The 18147-nt window shown below is 47.1% G+C and overlaps 1 protein-coding gene across 1 annotated transcript in view; it reads right to left on the reverse strand.

Annotated features, from left to right (window-relative positions):
• Nucleotides 1-16934, reverse strand: part of PRDM11 (PR/SET domain 11) — an 804858-nt gene extending 787924 nt beyond the window's left edge. The window contains exon 1 of the mRNA XM_069623301.1: nucleotides 16767-16934. The gene's annotated coding sequence lies outside the window, so the exon portion shown is untranslated. The remainder of the gene's footprint in view (nucleotides 1-16766) is intronic.
• Nucleotides 16935-18147: the final 1213 nt, after the last annotated feature.

Raw genomic sequence — 18147 nt, forward strand, 5'->3', positions numbered from 1 at the left:
TCCCAGCTGCACACCTGTACTGCCTCCTGGCAACCCTTGCACTTGGGGCTGTATCTGCAACCCTGCAACCCCCCCCTACTTGCACTTATCACTTGTTTTTCTGCACTTAACCTACACTGCCACCTGCTGGCCGCACTTCCTATTTTCGATGTTTGATCCTATTTCTTGCACTTGCTCCTCCTTCCCCTGGCACTTCTCCCCTTCAGCCTCCCCTGCACTTGCTCAATCTCAATGTCACTGGGCCTAGTACGATTGCTGTCTTGTTTCCCCTTGATCCCCTGCCTCGTCGCGCCCTGAAACACTTTTGTATAGGAGTGCTATAAATAGAATATCATATATTATTGGCAGCTAGTGAAAGGATCCAATGGTTCTTGGCATTGAAGCACTAAAGGTGATATTATTGGCAGCTAGTGAGAAGAGTCAATGGCGCTTGGCACTGAAGCGGATAATATTGGCATTCATCACACTTGGATAGAGTTGTGAGGTTTAGCCAGTATGAATACAAAAAGCCTGTGTACACAACCTACCAGCTGTAAACTAACACACAGATGCCTGTTTCTCTTGGTTCTGGACCTATCCCATCACCCTTCCCTCACTAACCAACTCTGTCCTCTTTCTTGCAGAGCCACGTGAATGCCTGGGCCCTGCCCTTGGGTAGTATCGGTGCGTGGTATAAATCAATATAACATGTTTGTCATACATGGAAGTTAGATTTGCGGATTATTAGATCTTTGTTCCCCAGTTGTAGCTCCCGGTCACTGATTAATGCTGGATACCCAAGAGCTGCTTTTAGCTCCCAATTATCCAATCTTAATTTCGAGTCCTGCATGCCGCGCACTTCCTGCCACAGGCCGTGCATGTTTTGTGCCCAATGTTGTGATAAAAGCTGCCACACGTGAGGTAACGATTTCCCCGAACCCCTACCTCCCAGATATGTGTCGAGAGTAGCCAAATGGTCACTTGTCTGTCCACCTGCCCCCATTAACTGCACAAATGGGGTTCAGCGTGTTCATTGGGGCGACTTAATGTGTCCTTTCCACGCTGATGCATTTTGGTTCTCACTTACCTACGGCAGTGCTTCACGGCATGGATTGCTCAATGTCCTTTTCGAAGGTGGTGACTTTGTTCAGAGTCAGATCCACTGGTGGCTAGATACCCAACATGGCGATTGTTGGTGTGGACCGTCAGTTGATCTCTCATGACCTCATTTAGAAAGGGACTGAATTTGCACATTGCGGCCAATGGCCCAAGTGCAGCTACGTACTGCTCAAACCTGGTTGCTGCATTCAGGTGTAGAATAGATGTCGCTCCATTGCTGGGTTGACCTTGGGAAGACCATACTTGTCCAGGATCTGCAACAGCTCCTGAACAGGGTTTAATGGGGAAGCTTCAGGTAGCAGTTGAATGGTAGGGGAAGGCGTCTACTGACTTCCTGGGCCTCCGAGCCAAAACAATTCAACAGGACTGCCCTTTTCTTGGCAGCCAGAAAATGATGGCCTTCAGAAGCGAAGTAAGTAAAATAATTCTTGCTTCCACCTCTGCCATGGTACTGTTGGACTACCTGCATTTGGTAGGAATTTGCCTGGGGGGGTTCCACGTGTTGAAGGGCATTTGTGGAAAAACTGAACACAGCATTTCTCCACCTGCTGCTTGTGCAGTCTCTGGCAATCTGCGGGGTGTTGCCATGCGGGCAAACGCCTTGTTCTCTTTGTGGACCCCTTTTGCTTAACGGAACTGAAAGGCTGTGTCACCTTGAACATGCATGCTCCTCTTTTCCATATTGTCTTTTTTATTTTTTGTTGAGGGCCACACTCACTTTATCTTTGTGAATGGCTGTGCTTTTCTTTATTTTTTAACAAAATATTTTTGGGTATACGGTGCGTCTCTGCACAGGCCTCGGTTCACTGTGGCTCAGCAGTTGATATGATTAGTCATTTATATAAACTGGATGGAAAGCCTCTGGTTGTCATGGAACCTCATTGTGAGACGCCCAGAGGAATGCTTCAAAGTGCTTTCCTCAAACAATGACATGGGACCTGGTAGCACAGCGCCTACCAACAGCGTCACAACATCGTCCCAACATCTTTATCTCTTTTCGGTTTCTTGCCTAACACTAGGGGTGGGGTCAACTTCCCCTTTGGATATTGCCCACTGCACCTTACCGGGTTTGCTGCAAGGCTGATCAGTGGCTGGGAGGGAAGGCAAGCGGCTGCCTTGGGGGTTCATGTCTTGTCTAGTGACAGGGAGGCACCACCGTCCGCACCACCGACAGAATCAGGACAGAGACACAATGTATATGCAGGTACTTTTTTGAGGACCAAGTAACCAAACAATAGCCTCCCTACTTCTGTCTCTCTCAACGGTCCCGGCAGTCTCCTGTGTCCCAACCTCAAGGTTCCAACTCAGCATGGGGATGGCACGAACACACAAGGATACAACAAATGACATCTTGGTTCAGAATCAACCACCTAATTCCCCCATTTCTGGTACTTTTCAGTGTAATACTGAATGTTTACAACTATTTTAAAAAAGGGTTATTCATAGACAAATGCATCCTTAATACCAGTGTTGTGTTAACTTTCTTAAAACATAAAAAATCCCAACAATAAACCCTTCACTTATCCACACTTTTGTAGGTCGCAACACCTGCAACATCACCTGAAGCTCTACCATTGTAGGCTCTCCAGCCTACTATAAGCATATTAATGCTGCATTTGGATTCCCATGCGTCAATTTTCAGAATGCTTCATCTTTGGTCTTCCACTTTGGTTAGGCCTTTTAGTACCTCCAAAGGTTTGAACTGGAGGTTAAAAATCACGCGCTACTAAGTTTATGAACATCCCTCATCTGTGATATGTTATTCTATTCGTCTAGCAACTCTTCTTTCCTTGATATATGATATTATAGGTCATTTATAAGGTGCTTAATACCCAGAGGTTTCCAAGCGCGGACCCGGGGAATCGAACCTGTTTTGCTCTGTGTCATCTTGCTCTCACTTGCCCCTCTATAAACCTTCTCTAAATTAATGTTGGTTCTTGTTGCTAATTCCATTAGGTGAGCCTGCAAATCAGTCAAGCATTATTGTAATCGTAACAATGAAGTTTTAGTAGCTTTTAGCAGGGGTTCAGATTGTGCTTATTATTTTCCATCTAATGGTCAAACTTAAAGAAAATATACAACTTTCCTCGGTGCAAGATCTTAGGGGAGATTTCCTAAAGTTTACCAACTGGTGCGACTCTAAAAAACTATCCCTTTGCACACAGGCCCCAACTCTTAGTATAAGACTGTACTGCACAAAGGTTTGGCAAAATGGCAGAGCAGCCAGGCTCATTTTAGGAGGAGGATGTAAGCTGTAGGTAAGTACAATGAACGCAGTAAGTGCATAGGCCCAAAGAAACTCTCAAACACTTGTAGTTTAAGTAAAATATACATTTATTTTATATACATATGGCAACTTTATATTCATATATGCAAGTACGATCAACACAATAGGAAACATCAGCAATACTTTTAGACGAGTAAACCATTAGCAAAGGAATGTACCAGTCATGAAAACAGTTCAGTGATAAATCAAATAACTAATTATAGTCACTCAGAAAATGTTCTGTTGTAGAACTAAAAAGGGTTATTTGGCACCAGCAATAGCAGTTTACTACTTGTAATACTTTTCAATGAGTCCACTACACTGGGTATTAAACGCATTATAAATAACCTATCATATCACATCATATAAGTAGAGACCTTGGAAAGGACTCCCTATAGGCGCACAAGCATTTGGCATGGGTAAACACCCAAAACACGGGATAAAGCACTGCAGTAAGACAGGAGCGACAGTTTGGCTTGAGGTAAGTACTATCCTGAGCCCTACAGTACACGAGGAGTGTTGAAGAAAATGCAGCTGGATTATTTCCTATGCAGCAGCGGTGGACCCGGTCACCTGTTCCTTGGTTGTGGTGACAAAAGGTGGGACTCTGGAAGGGATGTCGCAGCAGCAGTCAAGAGAAAGGACTATCAGCAGGGAATTCTTCGTACTCTGTAAGGGAGGCATGGTATCAGAAGTATGAAACTGACACAAAAGATACAATTTGTAAAACCTTTATTAAATTTTCTGAGTCTGGAAAAACTCCTACTTTGCCCTATAGCTAGGATGGGAGTAGTCTCGACCATCAAATAATAAATAAAACAGTCCTAGTTGAGTCTGTCAAATCAAAATGGCCTACACTAACAAAACCTAATGCCTGCCCTATCTCTTGTACAACAAAAGAGTGTAAAGGAGGATATGTATGCAAAGGAAAATCAGTGTTAAAATATCAAAAATAAATGTGGCTGAGTCAGCTCTCCTCCCCACGTTGGACAACATGGAGTAAGACGGTCCCCGTAGACACTATGACACACTCTGGCTCAGGTTCTCAAAACAAATGCAGTTCAAAAACGTGGCTCGAGGTCCGCCTGGCCTTCCACATTAAAGTCTCTCTTTCCAGCTTTCAAAACACAGTTCAACATAACGTTCTCGCTGGTCTCCCACAGTCAGGCTCGGGCCTTTCAAACACAGCACTTGCAGGGGTTCCCTTCCCCAAGCGTAATTCAATCCTTTAGGGGTTCCCTTCCCCTAACTTATCACACTTCCGGTCTCCCTCAGTCAGACTCAGGCCTTTTCCTGATGTCGAAGACTCGAATGTGCGTCGCTTTTACTATAGACCTCCGCAGGATCACTTTGACCTTCCCTTCAATTCACATTCTAGTGTTATTTGCCCCAGTGTCTCTTGGTCTGGGTAGTTTGATGTCATAAGCACAAGTTCAACATTCACCTTTTTACCTTTACACCTTCTCCCGGGATTAATTTTGCTAACTTTGCTTCTTATAGTTCACTCACTATAACGCTTCGTAACAAAAACATTTACCTTTCACAGCGACTTTCGAATGGGCTATTTCCTTTCGCCAGACTACTCTGCTACTCAGTATTGCTAGTTTCATAGCCACTCTCCGAAGACCCCTCACACTGGTGATCCTCCCGTACTGGTCCACCCCCAGGGTCTGGATCCAAAGGCGATAGCTGTGCCGTGGCCACCTGAGAGATCCCCGGAGACTAGTAGGTGAGACACCCTTTGGTTTCTCACAACTCCAACATTGGTCTGCGGTTTTGGTGCCCTTTTCCAAGCTCCAAGAGTGAACGATTACTGCCCGGTCAATGAAACCTTGACTCTCCGGTCCTGCACTCTGGTGAGGGTGCTTTAAGGAGAGGCATCTTGCCTCTGGAGGTCCAACAAGGGCTCACAAAAGTTCTGGGAGGATTTGTTCATGGCAAGACGCTGCACTGCATTTGGGACGCAGGTCCCCTGGTATTGGCGGTTTGCAGCCCTGGGAGGTCACTGCACGTTGGGAGAGATGGCTCGTTCTCCAGGTCGTTTTATAGCTAATTGGTCTCACCAGCCAAAGGGAAGGAGTCATCCTCTTCGGAGCGCCTTTGTCAATTGAAAAACAGGGTCAGGTCAGCAGTGGTCACTTCGCGGTTACTGGAAAGGTCTGCAGGCGTCTCTGGTTGGCTTTTCTTCGGATGTGTTCCAGTGATCAGCTTGCCTTCTGCCTTTGGAACGTCACCTTTTATCAGGATTTCACACTCATCCTCTGCAAACTATCCCTGCAGTTTATAGTAAGGGGCAGGTGGCTGTCCAATCAGGACAGCCAGCCCTCCAGTGGGAACTGGTTTCTTTCAGGCACATCAGCAGATAAAGGATAGCAGAATTTCGGGAACCTCCCATGCTTCCTGTCCTCGTAGACACACTTGAGCCTTGGCGGGCTACACAAAGGGTTCCTGCTAAGGACAAAACTCAAATCAGGACCTGCCCCTCCCAGGATGTTAGAAGAAGGACCAAGAAAGAACAAACAACCACACAGGAAATGGCAAAAAAAGAAAGGAGCCTCCATGTTGGGACAAGTGGGACCCACCTGTGCATAACCTCAGCTGTGAATACAGCCTGCGGTAGAAAATTGCACAAAAGTCAGTAGAACACCTCCACTGCCACCGGCCATAACTATAGGGTTGTTACTGTACCGGAAAGGTTACAGGAGCAGAGAGAAGGGGGATACTAGGAATCCCCGCAGCACTCCACATAAGGTGGTGTGGGCTGATTTCTCAAAAGGAAAAGCTAGGAAGGATAAAAAGTATCCCATTATCCCTGAGAACAGTAGTTCTTAACGAAAATACAAGAATATAAAAAAGAAGAGCCCAAAGGGCCCACAGAAACAGTGCACATAGGATGCTGTGTGCTGCAAAAGTTAAAAACAGGTGCCTTTAAAAAAGGTATGGAGGAAAGCACGACTTTGTTAAATAAAGTAAAACATTCACAACAGGGTCCTCATGATCAGAGCAAAATAAGAATGAATGAAGAGAAAAAAAGACTCCCCTCATTCAGGAGAACAAGAAAAAGGTCCAGCAAAAAGTGCTGGGGGGCTCACTTTGAGAGGGGAGTAAGCATAAAACTGATCAATCTCCCTAACACATGATACAAAAAGGTCTACTATATGCTTAGGCTCCCATAAAGGAAGGCAATGTTTTGATTAGGCAGAGTGGATCAATGTTGTACCATCTGAGAGATTATGTTAATTCAGAATCCATTATATGCGACACATTGGACTCTCCAAATTTGCCAGGCCAATTTAACGGGGAATTCGCATAAATCTAATTCGTATTTTGTAGCAATGGTCTTGGTCACAACAAAAAGGTTGATTTATAAAAAGGTCGATCTTAAATGGTTTTAAAGCCTCTACTTTAGTTCATATCGGAAAAGATCATTTAGCCCAATATGTCTAAGGAGGCAAACCAAGTAGGAAACCACATTATTTTAGTTCTGTGTGAAGTCCACGTTCTGACAAAGGTAGTAGATTTAGGACATCCAGAACATCATGAGAATAAAATGTCTCCAATATCTTAAATTACAAGACATTGAATTGTGTAATACATTTACCCGACTGAGTTCTATCTTTGGGTCAGGCTTATTAGGAAAAGGTATGGGTGAAAAGGAAGAGAGATCTTTGGGCTCAAAAGAAAATAAGTACGAGAGGCAACTATTTAAAGTTGCAAGCTATCAGCCAGCCATAAAAAGTCACTCACCAACTCAATCCTACACATACAAAGAGAACACCATTTCTTACTTGCTACTAGCCAGTGGCAAGTGAAAATCCAGAGCCCTACAAGTACCATCAAAGAGACTTGGTGGTATGTCGAGGTAGACTGCATTGTCTGATAATGTAAGTATGTTCGATCATTTCATCCTTACCATCAGTTAGAAAATATGAGCACAATAAAAATATTAACCTTGGTTAAAAGCTACTAACATCAGCACACCAATACTACAATGAAATACCACAAATGTTAAATTACTCAAACAAAATGATATTGAAAAAAAAAAATGCTAAATACTTATAACAGTGATGTTAACATTCTTTGAAACAAGGCGCAGGTACCAAGCAGATGAAATAGGTTCCTCGTCACCTACCCCTTTTATGGTTGAAGGCTACGCAAGTCTTTGTAAATCCCATTTACATCTGAAAATACCATAGAATCTGTCGAAGGAACAGTCTTGCTAAAACAGCGTGTGTTGCAAGTCAAAGAAACAAGTCCCGGATCAGCTGCTCTTTCAATAGCTCAAGTTTATGTAGGCCCTATATGCAACTAATAGGTATACAGTGTTTAGAACGAAATTAAAATAGTGACAAACTTTTTCAGTGAAACATAAATAATGACAGAAATTTCGAATTTTTCATAAAAGTATATGTGGGGAGGGTTGAGGGATTTAAAAGTGTGGGAGGTTTGGGGGGTTACTAAAGCGGGGAAATGGGGCCTTCGAGGGGGTCCAAAATAAGAAACAAATTCAACAATTTCTTGCTATTTTAGTCACTGAAAAGGTTTGTCACTATTTTTCTTGTCGTTATAAAGACATGCAACCCCACTAATAATATCAGCAGAATAATTAAAATCACAAACTGTGTTGCGGGATCAAGGCCTAAAGTAGACCACTGGTAATCACACCTTACATAATTCAAGCCTACGGCCACACACGCCTTACATAATTTAAGCCTAGAGTCACACTAGAATAGAGATTCCCAAAAGCTGGTGCTTCTATGCTGCAAAGGCTTCTGACAAATGGCCCTGTTCCTTCGTTGACAAATCAATGTCACCATTTCAGTTGAGTACTGCACACGTATGACACTCCATTTGCCAGAAAAGCTTACTTAAGTGAGGCATAACGCAGAAGCAAACCAAAAAAGCTGGCACTGGAGAGTATTATGGTGCAATAGCCGTGTGTGAGATGGCCACCCAGTACAGTCTTTACTTTGGATTCTGGAATTTTTCATTTTTTATTTCCGAATTGAAACTTAAGAAATCTACAAGTCCCAGAATTATTAACAAAAACAGGACTGGCTGGCCTCACACATGGCCACGAATTACTTGAGAGCTCTGGCAATGCTGTGCAAGATAACTTCAATTGAGGCATAGTAGAAATGCTTTTCACCGGGCAGTGGTTCAGGTACTTTCTACAGATTACCTTCACATCCCTCGTCCCAGTACTTATTTGTGAGGTCCCGACCTCAATCTCAGGATGCATTCCATCTTTTCATTATTCACACATATGCCCCACCTCTCCCAAGAGTAAAACACTCACAGTCCCCCACAACTTGCCAATTCTACTTTTCCTGCCTTTCTGTCAGGATCTTGGGTGGGTGGCAGGGCCATCTCCTGCTCAGTTCCTCCTCTCCTTGCTTGGAGGGGCACTGTGGTGGTACCCTTGCTCCTGCGCTCCTTGTTGTGCTACGGGGTTCATGAGGGTTGGTTATTCTGGCTCCCAGGCTCTTCCGCTGGGCAGAGGGACTGGTTGAGGGTCTGAGGGTGCCCCAGAGGTCCAGTGTGGCCGCTCCGGCCAGGGTAGGCTGCAGTGCCTTCTGCCCGAGATGTAGAGTGACTCCATGCAAAAACATTGTTAAGTAGAAGGTGGGGGTACTTGCGTGCAGGGCCTTCAGGCTCCTTCTATGGCTGGACCAAACAACGCAGGCTGGCCTGATGGGGATTCCTTTCTTTTCCAGCTTCCTCCTCCATCCAGTGTCTCCTTCTGGGTGGGGCTGCGCCCCATCTCCAGCGCCAGTATGGCTGGGTGCAGGGATGGGATTTGGTTGGACGGCGGCCTGAGGTAGTACAGTGGGTTTCGTGAGAGGCTACTCCAGCTACGCAGGGGTGATGGCGGTTGCTGGTGATCTTGTGGTGGGGGCTGGGTAGTTTATTCTTACCAAAAAAATTATTTTAAAAAAAACGGTATAGGATTGCATACATTTATTAGATATATGTTCTAATATGTCTTCCCTGTGCCGGCCCACAGAGCTTTCTTCCTCGGCCCGTTCCATTTCCGGCTGGGTAGCGGCTGCTTGGCAGGATCAGGCAGCCTGTGTGCTTGTCCAGGTGCTTGAGGTGGGGCCTGCACGTGTGGCTGGCCCGATTGTTGATTCTGTAAACCTGCTTGACCCTTCCTCTACTTTAAGTGAAGGCCATGCTGGGTTCTGTTGCCCTGCTGGTCCCCTACTTCTGAGTTGCAGTGACCCCTTTGGTGCTCGGCTGCTATCCGGCTGCAGCCTCTGTCTTGCTAAGGCTGTGTGTGGGTGGCCATGTCTCCTAGTAAGAGGCTGTGTAAACGGAAGCATGTCTCTGTGGGGATGACACTGCGAGTTCTTAGTCTTCCTCTCCGGGTGCCGTCCGGCCGACCTCTGCCAAGCGTACGAAGCGTCTGATGTGAGGTTGGTGCGCATGTTTCTTAAATCCTTGGGACAGGAGTCTGGTGTGCTGGAGAAATCTAGGCAGTACAGGTTGCTGGTGCAGTACTCTTGGTCTTCTTCAGAGTGGGAGTCATCGTCGTCTTCAGATGCAGAGACCTGTGATGCCAAGGAGGCCAAGGAGAAGCATCTGGACAAGGAGAAGCAGGCAGCAGTCCTTGTGCAGGTGGCAGGCTACATAGGGTTTCAGCGGACGCCACTTGGTGCTGTTGTGGGGGCTGGGACACAGCTTCCTCCTCAGCAATTTAAACATGCAATCAATGCGGGCTGCCTTTGCTTCAGGCGATTAAGGAGGAGGTGTTGGAGGACTGGCGGGAGACAGAGAAGGTGGCGGTTCCTCGATTCATGTCCAAGCTCTATCCCTTACAGAGGGAGAAGTAGCGCCTCCTCAGTCTCTCCATCTGGATACTATCCTGTCAAGTCTGGTGGGTCGCTCTTCTATGATCCTACCTCTCCAGTCGAGGAGGCGTCTGTGGGTGAGCAAGTAGAAGAGAAGGCAGATTCTGCTTTAAAGAGGTCATACGCTGCGGCGCACATGGCGTTTCGGGTAGCTACAAAAGGTTTCTTACATGGCTGAAACTACTCTGGGTGGCTTTTGGGAGGTTGGCGCAGCTTGTGGAGGAAGCAGTCGCAGGTGCAGCCGCTCTCGGATTTGGCATGTGATGGTCTCCAAGCGGTGGCAGTGACTATGGGGACTGCAGTGTAGCGCTGCCGTCATTGCATCTCTAGGACTGGCATTCTGACGGGCATCAGAAGACGTGGCCCTGCAGATTCCTTTTGAAAGGAAGATGCTGTTTGAGTCTAACAAGCACGCTGACAAGCTCCGCAGACTCTCTGATGAAGCCCTGGGTGGGGACATCTAGCGGGCATACAAAGTTTTGCACTGTTTCCAAAGTGGGGTATGTGGGGGGAAGTTATCAGAAGCCCTCTGGTGGGAGTCATTCAAAAGTTGCTGGATAAGCCAGACAAGACCTTTGCTCCGGCACCAGAGGTACTGATGCAGAGTGTGTCCGCCGGTTCTGGCCTGCATGGATGGCCGTATCTTCAGATCTCTGGGTGAACAGGATTGTTTGGGGGTGGGGGGTACAAGATCGAGTGTACCTCTCCCCTGCTGTGCTCTGTGGCATTGGAGACTCCTCACCCAAGAATGGTGGTGAACGCTCTGGCCATGACACAGTGTATTCATGAGTTGAGGGTGAACAGGGCGATCCCATAGGGTCCCCAGAAGGAGCGGACTCAGGGCTTCTACTGAGTCATCTCTGTGGTGCTTAAACTGAATGGCAAGCTCAGGCTGGTCATGGATTTCAGAAGACTGAATGTGCTCATGAAGAGCCTGCATTTCAAGATTGAGAGACTGCAGAGGATAATCCTACTGATCAATGAGCTGGACTTCCTAGCATCCCTGGAACGCCAGGACGCATACTTTCGTGTGTCCATTCAGTGGTCTCATCAGAAATATCAGAGGATACTGTCCATGAACAGGCATTTCCCAGTTCAGGGCTCTTACCCTCCACCTCAAGACTGCTCCCAGAGTTTTTACAAAGGTATTAGGTCTGGTGGTGGCACTACTGCACTCCAGGGGGATACAGGTGTTTCCTTACCTTGACGACTGATGGCTCAAGGCTTTGTCCAGGGAGCCGTTTGTGGAGCAAGTAGCCTTCGCTTGTGCTGAGTTGAAGGCTTTGGAGTTCCTGCTCAACCTCAACCTGGAGAAGTGTTGTTTAGATCAAAGGATTTGAAGTACATTGGAGCCTGCTTTTCGATGGTGCATTGGGGGTGTGTTGCTGCCGTTGGATCAGGCAGTCTGCCTGCAGCATCTATTGGGGCGGTCTGCTGGCCATGTACTCTGTGATGGCCAGGGTGGTGCTCCAGGTGCAGGGGCAAATGGCAGCATGTGTATTTGTGGTTCCATGGGCCAGGCGTCACATGTGCCTGTTGATGTCGCACGTGTACTGCTCTTGGATGAATTCTCAGGTTAATCAGGCTCAAATTGACATTTCTGCAGATCTGGGGGCGGGGGGGTTCAGCTCTGGTGGTGGATGGACCTGTACAATCTCCCGAGAGAATTTCTGATGGTTCACCTCTTGTCGAACAAAATTACTACCGACACCAGTTGCCATGGGTAGGATGTGTGGTGTTGGGGGACCAGGTGGGCTCAGGGTTCCCCATGATCAATGCCCTCAATGCCCTCTGGCACCACCACTCTTTCCCTAACCAGCCACCTGCCTTCCATTCCCAGCTCATTCTTAAGTCTCCTGTATCCCTTAAGCTCTTCACTCAACTCTTCTCTGGTCCAACCATTACATACAAACTCCACCACCTTTAAAAAGCTTCATCAGCCTCACAACTGTCGCCCCATGCTTTTTGATCAAGCACACCTGCATTTACAAAAAAAGTAACCCTCACCAATTTCACTGTGTCTTGTCTTGCTCATTCTCTACACAAAGATTCCTAGACAAGGCATCAGCAACTACACTCTGATCTCCTTTGATGTAGTGTACCGCATGCATCCCAGATATCCACTGTACTATTCTCCTAGCTAGTCAATCAAGCCCTCTTTGGTTGGTTGACTATACAGGCCTCTCATTTATCCAATTGGAAGGAGCTGGCGAGAGTGTGCTGGCTCTCAAACAGTTTTCCAGCTGCATACAAGGGCAGGCTGGTCTGGTGCAGACGGACAGTGCGCTGTTGATGGCGTATGTGAACCGCCAGGCTGGTATAAAGTCTTGTCAGCTGGAGTCGCTGGCTTTCAAGTTGGGCTACTGGGCAGAGCACGAACTGCTGTCTTAAATGGTGGTCCATGTCAGAGGGTTGGACAACGTCCAAGCTGACAGCCCAAGCAGGTTGTTCAGTTTGCCCTGTTGGGTCTTGCGCAGGTCAGTGTTTCGCCTGCTCTGGAGAGATTCAGGGAGCCAGTGCTGGATCTGTTTACCTTTCCTCTGGATGCCAACCTACCCAGTATTGCTCCAAGGTTCCAACCCCAGTGGCTTGGGGAGTGGATGCCGTAACGAGATGGATGGACCCAAGGGGCTTCTCTATGACTTTTCACCGATACCGCTCCTTCCCAAACTACTGCTCACGATTCTGGACTCTGGGTCAAAAAGGTTTCTGACAGCACTGATGTGGGCGAAACGTTCCTGGCATCCTCTTCTGCTCGACTGGGCTGTTGCTCTGGGGTGGTTCCTGGCCTCTTCTCTGCACCACCAGGGATTGACTCCACAGCTGGCTATGGCAGTACAAAAGTCCCAGAGGCCTTCGACTTCTAAGGCCTAAAATAAGAACTGGAGGAAATGTGCACAGTGCTGCTCCAGGAAATCTGTGCTGATGCTTTTGCAGTTCCTGCAGGAAGGCTGCGAGATGGGCCTGGCTATGTCCACTATTTAGGGGGCAGCAATCCAAGTTTTCAGGGACATTGGGTGTGAGCCACTGGTCACTCAGCTTCTGACTAGTTTCCTGTTGTCCAGACCCATAGTGTGTTTGCAGAGATGCCTCCATGGGACCTTAGACTGGTTTTGCAGGCGTCCCCTTTTGAACCGGTGGGGTTGGTAGACATCAAGTTCCTGACTTGGAAAGATGCATCCCTGGTGGTTAATACTTCAGCTCCAAGGCTCTAAGAGATTGGGGCGTTGCTCTGTGCGGCTCCTTTTCTGTGTGTCCTGTCGGATTCACATATTCTCTAGTGTGATCCGGGATTCCTTCCAAAGGCTCTCTCTAGGTTCCACCAGGCACAGGTCATTGTACTTCTGTCCTTCCTCCCCAGTCCCACTGCTCCAGAGGAAGAGCAGTGGCACAAGTTCTGATGTCAAAAGGTCTGTCTTGGCGTACCTGGACAGGATAACTTCCTTTTCGATGGTCTAGCGAGAGGTTTCTCTCTAGAGGACCAAGTGGCCTGGAGAAGGTCAATGGCACGAACAAGCAGTTCAGTATTTTACCATAAGCGACTACGCATATCGCTGCAATGTTTTAATCCTTATATTACATTTACTGCAAAAACAAGACGGTACAGACAAGAGGACCTACGCTAGTGGTATATGTTTATTTTTTTTATTTCTTTATAACGTTTAAGAATAAACATCACACCACATAACATAGCTGTTCCCTCTCCTCCCCCTGCTCTCCCAAACTCCCTCCCCACTATCCTGGGCCTCCTGACCTTCCCCCATCTGTACACCACCCCCTCCGCCCCTTCAAGTGCCATCCAGTCCCTAACCCCACCTCTCACGATAGCCAGTGAAGCGTCTCTGCACGCTTCACTGGCTGTTGACCACTGCCCTTCAATGTTTTCTCCAAACCTGCAATGTTTGCTTTGAGTCAGATCATGGGGGTTTTTAAGTCCTTAGCAGATTCCAGCTCATTCAGCAATTGTCCCCAAACCACCACCAGGACATCCTTCCCCTCCTGCGTTTATTCAGATAGTCCACCTCAGCAAAGTCCCACCTATGCACGTCCTGGAGCCTTTGCCTCGACAACGGGCCTGCAGGCCCTTTCCACGGTATTGCTATCCATTGGTTAGCTAAAACTAATAGAAATCTTGCAATTTTGTTCTGTGATTTGTACCTCATCACTCCTGGTAAAAGACCCCATAAGCACACCTTGTGTCTACATTCATATCTGCTCCCCAGTAGAGTATTCTGGGTACCAGGCTCCTCTTTGACCAGCCCCCCGCGCACTACCTCTAGGCCTGTAACACACTAGGTGCTGTAAGTGTAACCCCTACAGTCCCCCGCCTCCCTGCACTTACCCAGAGCCACGCTGCCCTGGCTGCACTTACTCAGAGCAATGCTGCCCTCACGGCACTTTCTCTCCCCCTGCACTCGCCTGTACCCACACCAACACTTTGTGTTACGCACTTGCACAATCTGAATGACACAAGGCCCAGTAAGATCGTTTGTCTTGTCCTCCCTCTGTACCCTCCCTTGTCTTGTCACGCCTAGAAACACATGGGTACAGGTGCGTTATAAATGTCTTATCGAATCATATTATATTCAATTGTTCCATCACCTCTCCCCAGTATTTCACGAGGACTAGTCAATCCCAAACCAGATGCCAAAATCCAGCGTGGTCCCCCTCACATCACGGGCAAGCATGGGGCACTGATTGGTTTATTACACACAATTTCTCCGGTGTCAGGTATGTCCTATGTATATAATCAAATTGAGTATGCTGGACTCGTGCATTCCTGGATGCCTTCTTGACCTGTTCCTACATTTGCGCCCACCTCTTTTCCGTAATGGGTACCCCTGAATCCCTTTCCCATTTTTCTTTAACCACCAATCCCTTATCCAGTCTTGTTGCCTTTAGGGCCCCATACAACCAAGACACCTTCCCGCTTCCACCTCACACCTTCCTGCTTCCAACTTCTAGATCTAGCAATGTCTGCAGAAGTGTGTTTACCTCTGGCTCCTCCGGGATACATTCCCACAGTACCCCCAGTTGTCTTACTACCTTGGCATACGTCACAAAGCGACCACTTGCTGACCCATATGTTTGTCTCCATTCTTCGAATGTTAACAATTTGCCGCACTCAAAAAAGTGCCACTCCCTCAATGTCTGAGCCCCTCAATGCTATTCTGATGTTGGCATCCAACACAATAAGTAGAGCTCTACTATACAGACCTTTGATCTGCAGTCTCCCTAGCAGTTTCCTCTATACTGCTGGCAACACTCTGAAGATATTTGTGTCCCCTTTACCGCCCATGGTCCCCACAGTAATTCCACACCTTGTCTGTCCTTCATGATTCCCCCCTCCACCTCTCCCCCTGGAGCCGCTTGCCAGTGGACTACCATTTGTAACTGTGCCACTACGCAGTATAGTTCAAAGTCAGGCATGTTCAGCCCTCCTTCCTCATGACTACGTCATAGCGGTTGCATGTTATCTGTTTCTTATCTGATAAATGTGTGTGTAATTTGCATGTTGCACTAGGGAGTGATAAGACTATTTACAATACCCTTGGCACCGTCGCGCCCTGCAATCCATAGAATACAGCAGACCCATGAAAGATGTGGTCCAGCGGTCACATAGCCACTGACACAGCAGTCTTTCCTTATACCTTTGCAATACGCGCTGCACGATTTAAAATGCTTCAACATGGTCATCTCTACGTATAATGGAATGTAAATTACCCCTTCGAAGCCATACTAGTATGGCAATAGGCGCTACACAAATACTAAATAACATACATAACTTTACATATGTTGTAAACTTAGCAACATGCGCTATATTAGACATCAGTTAAAAAGTCAAATACGCGTTGTCTTTACAACAATAAGGGTTACTTAATGGGACTCATCAAGACATGTACGAATGCACGTGAAATGACAGTATGGCCAGAAATGCTCTCTGTATTCAGGATTCCTAACCACCACGTTGAAGCTGTGCACATTGGCTACTTTTCAGGCTTGGTAAAGAGGGAGCATTTTACATTTCAATGTAGAGCAGACATGTTCATTCGGAAAGCATTGGGACTGATCAATGTTTTAAACAGTGAAATATATAACTCAATTGAAACTTGACGGCAAAACGAGGGTCGTACTCCAATTAATGTCACTTATCCACGATTCTGCCAAGAAACTGACAATGATGGTCATGGTGTCAGTGTCACTGAAATGGCAGAGGGCTCGTCACATGGGAAACAAATACCTAGCACTTGATCGCCGGGACAAATAAAGCATTCTGGGATTTGTAGTCTTGGATCACTCCCTCTAAGGCAATTAAACGAAAGTGCAAGATGACACTGTCTTTTGGCAATAAACCCCACGTGCCCGGTCATCTCAAACCCTACACGTACAAAAGCAATGGGTGGGAGGCTAAATAAGGCTAATAGTGAGCACTGCAGCAGAAAGCAGGCATTATCACTTCAGATAAATCCTCACCATCACCCAATGCCCTGCGGTGCACTGAAATCAGACTTACACAACACACGTCAATTACAGGTAAAGTAACGCACCTGGACTTATTTTTTAATTGCCCCCGCTGACCCGGAAACAACCATTAGTCGGTTTATTGACTTAATGAGCAATCGAGCTGCCCGGGCCTAGCCGATGGGTAGGGTCTAGCTCCATCCGAGAAACGGACCCTCTGAAGACTCCGCCTCCGAGCCATCACATGAGCTGTACGTTGCGTTCGGGCTGCGAACGTTAGAGTGTCTGGTTCCTATCCGAGAAACGACCCTTCCACTCCTCCTTCCCCCATGATCACGTGCATTGCACGTTACGTGTCCGTAAAGTAGGTCTGATCTAGGTTAACGTGGAATATGTGCCAACCCTCCCGATTTAGTTGTTATTTTTTACTTTCTCGCTCGTAAAAAAATCCCAGCCCCAATGCAATTCAATGGGGAAAATGTATTCTCCCTCTTGTTGTGAATATATCTCCCGCCCAGATGATGCCAAATGTTGCCATGTATGCCTGACACACTGCTGAGCGGACAACATACATACCAACCCTCCCGACTGAGGTGGGAGGCTCCAGATTTTTCTTTTAAAAATGTTGCTATTAATTACTTTATCCACGCTCTCCCCCCCCTAAAATAATGCTAACCCTTATGCAAGCCAATGGGAAAATTTAGTTCTCCCACTTCTGGTGACATCTCCCTTTCAGGTAATGCACACTTTTGGCATGTGTGTAACAGTATCCTCTTATTGCTGGGCTCTGGAGGGCCAACATGTCTCCTACCATGGGCATGTTTGGCGTCGAGCAATGGATCCTGCCCAGCCATAATGCTCCCTGGCACCCCTGCTGAGTAATGGTGTGCACTTGAGGGTTGGCGGCTGGTTCAGGCCGACAAAATCAGCACTCTTAATGTCCCTGGCACAGGAGGATGACAGAGTGCTACTGAGTGAATATGACAAAATTAGATCCCCATAATAGCTGGTTTTCCCAGTTCAATGCAGAACACCCTTAGCCAGCCCTGATATCCATTGTATGCTTTGACTTTTAGGCCCATACTTGCAAGGGGAAAAACAAAACTCCAAGTCCCAGCTTGGAACTGGGAAACTTAGCAGCGATGGCTCCATGTAGGCGGTGCCAGAGCAGTACATTTATCCAGCACTTGGAAAGATAAGGAGTGTGTAAGGTGGGAAATGTGAGGTACCACTGTACTCCATTCCTCCACAAAACAGCAAATCCATGCATACTGCTTAGCGTGTACATGTTGGATAGGGACATTGCAAAGCAGAAAGTGTGGGAAGTATTTAAAGCCATAATATTTGATACAGTGTGTCTTGGCGCCTTCAGAGTAATTGTTTATCTTTCGGTATGTGCATACTTGCCAACCCTACTGATTTAGTGGGGGATAGGCTACTGCTTTTTAAGCAGTCCTACCGCCTACA

This window comes from Ambystoma mexicanum, chromosome 11, assembly GCF_040938575.1.
Source record: "Ambystoma mexicanum isolate Mex_15411 chromosome 11, UKY_AmexF1_1, whole genome shotgun sequence".
Taxonomy (NCBI): Eukaryota; Metazoa; Chordata; class Amphibia; order Caudata; family Ambystomatidae; genus Ambystoma; species Ambystoma mexicanum.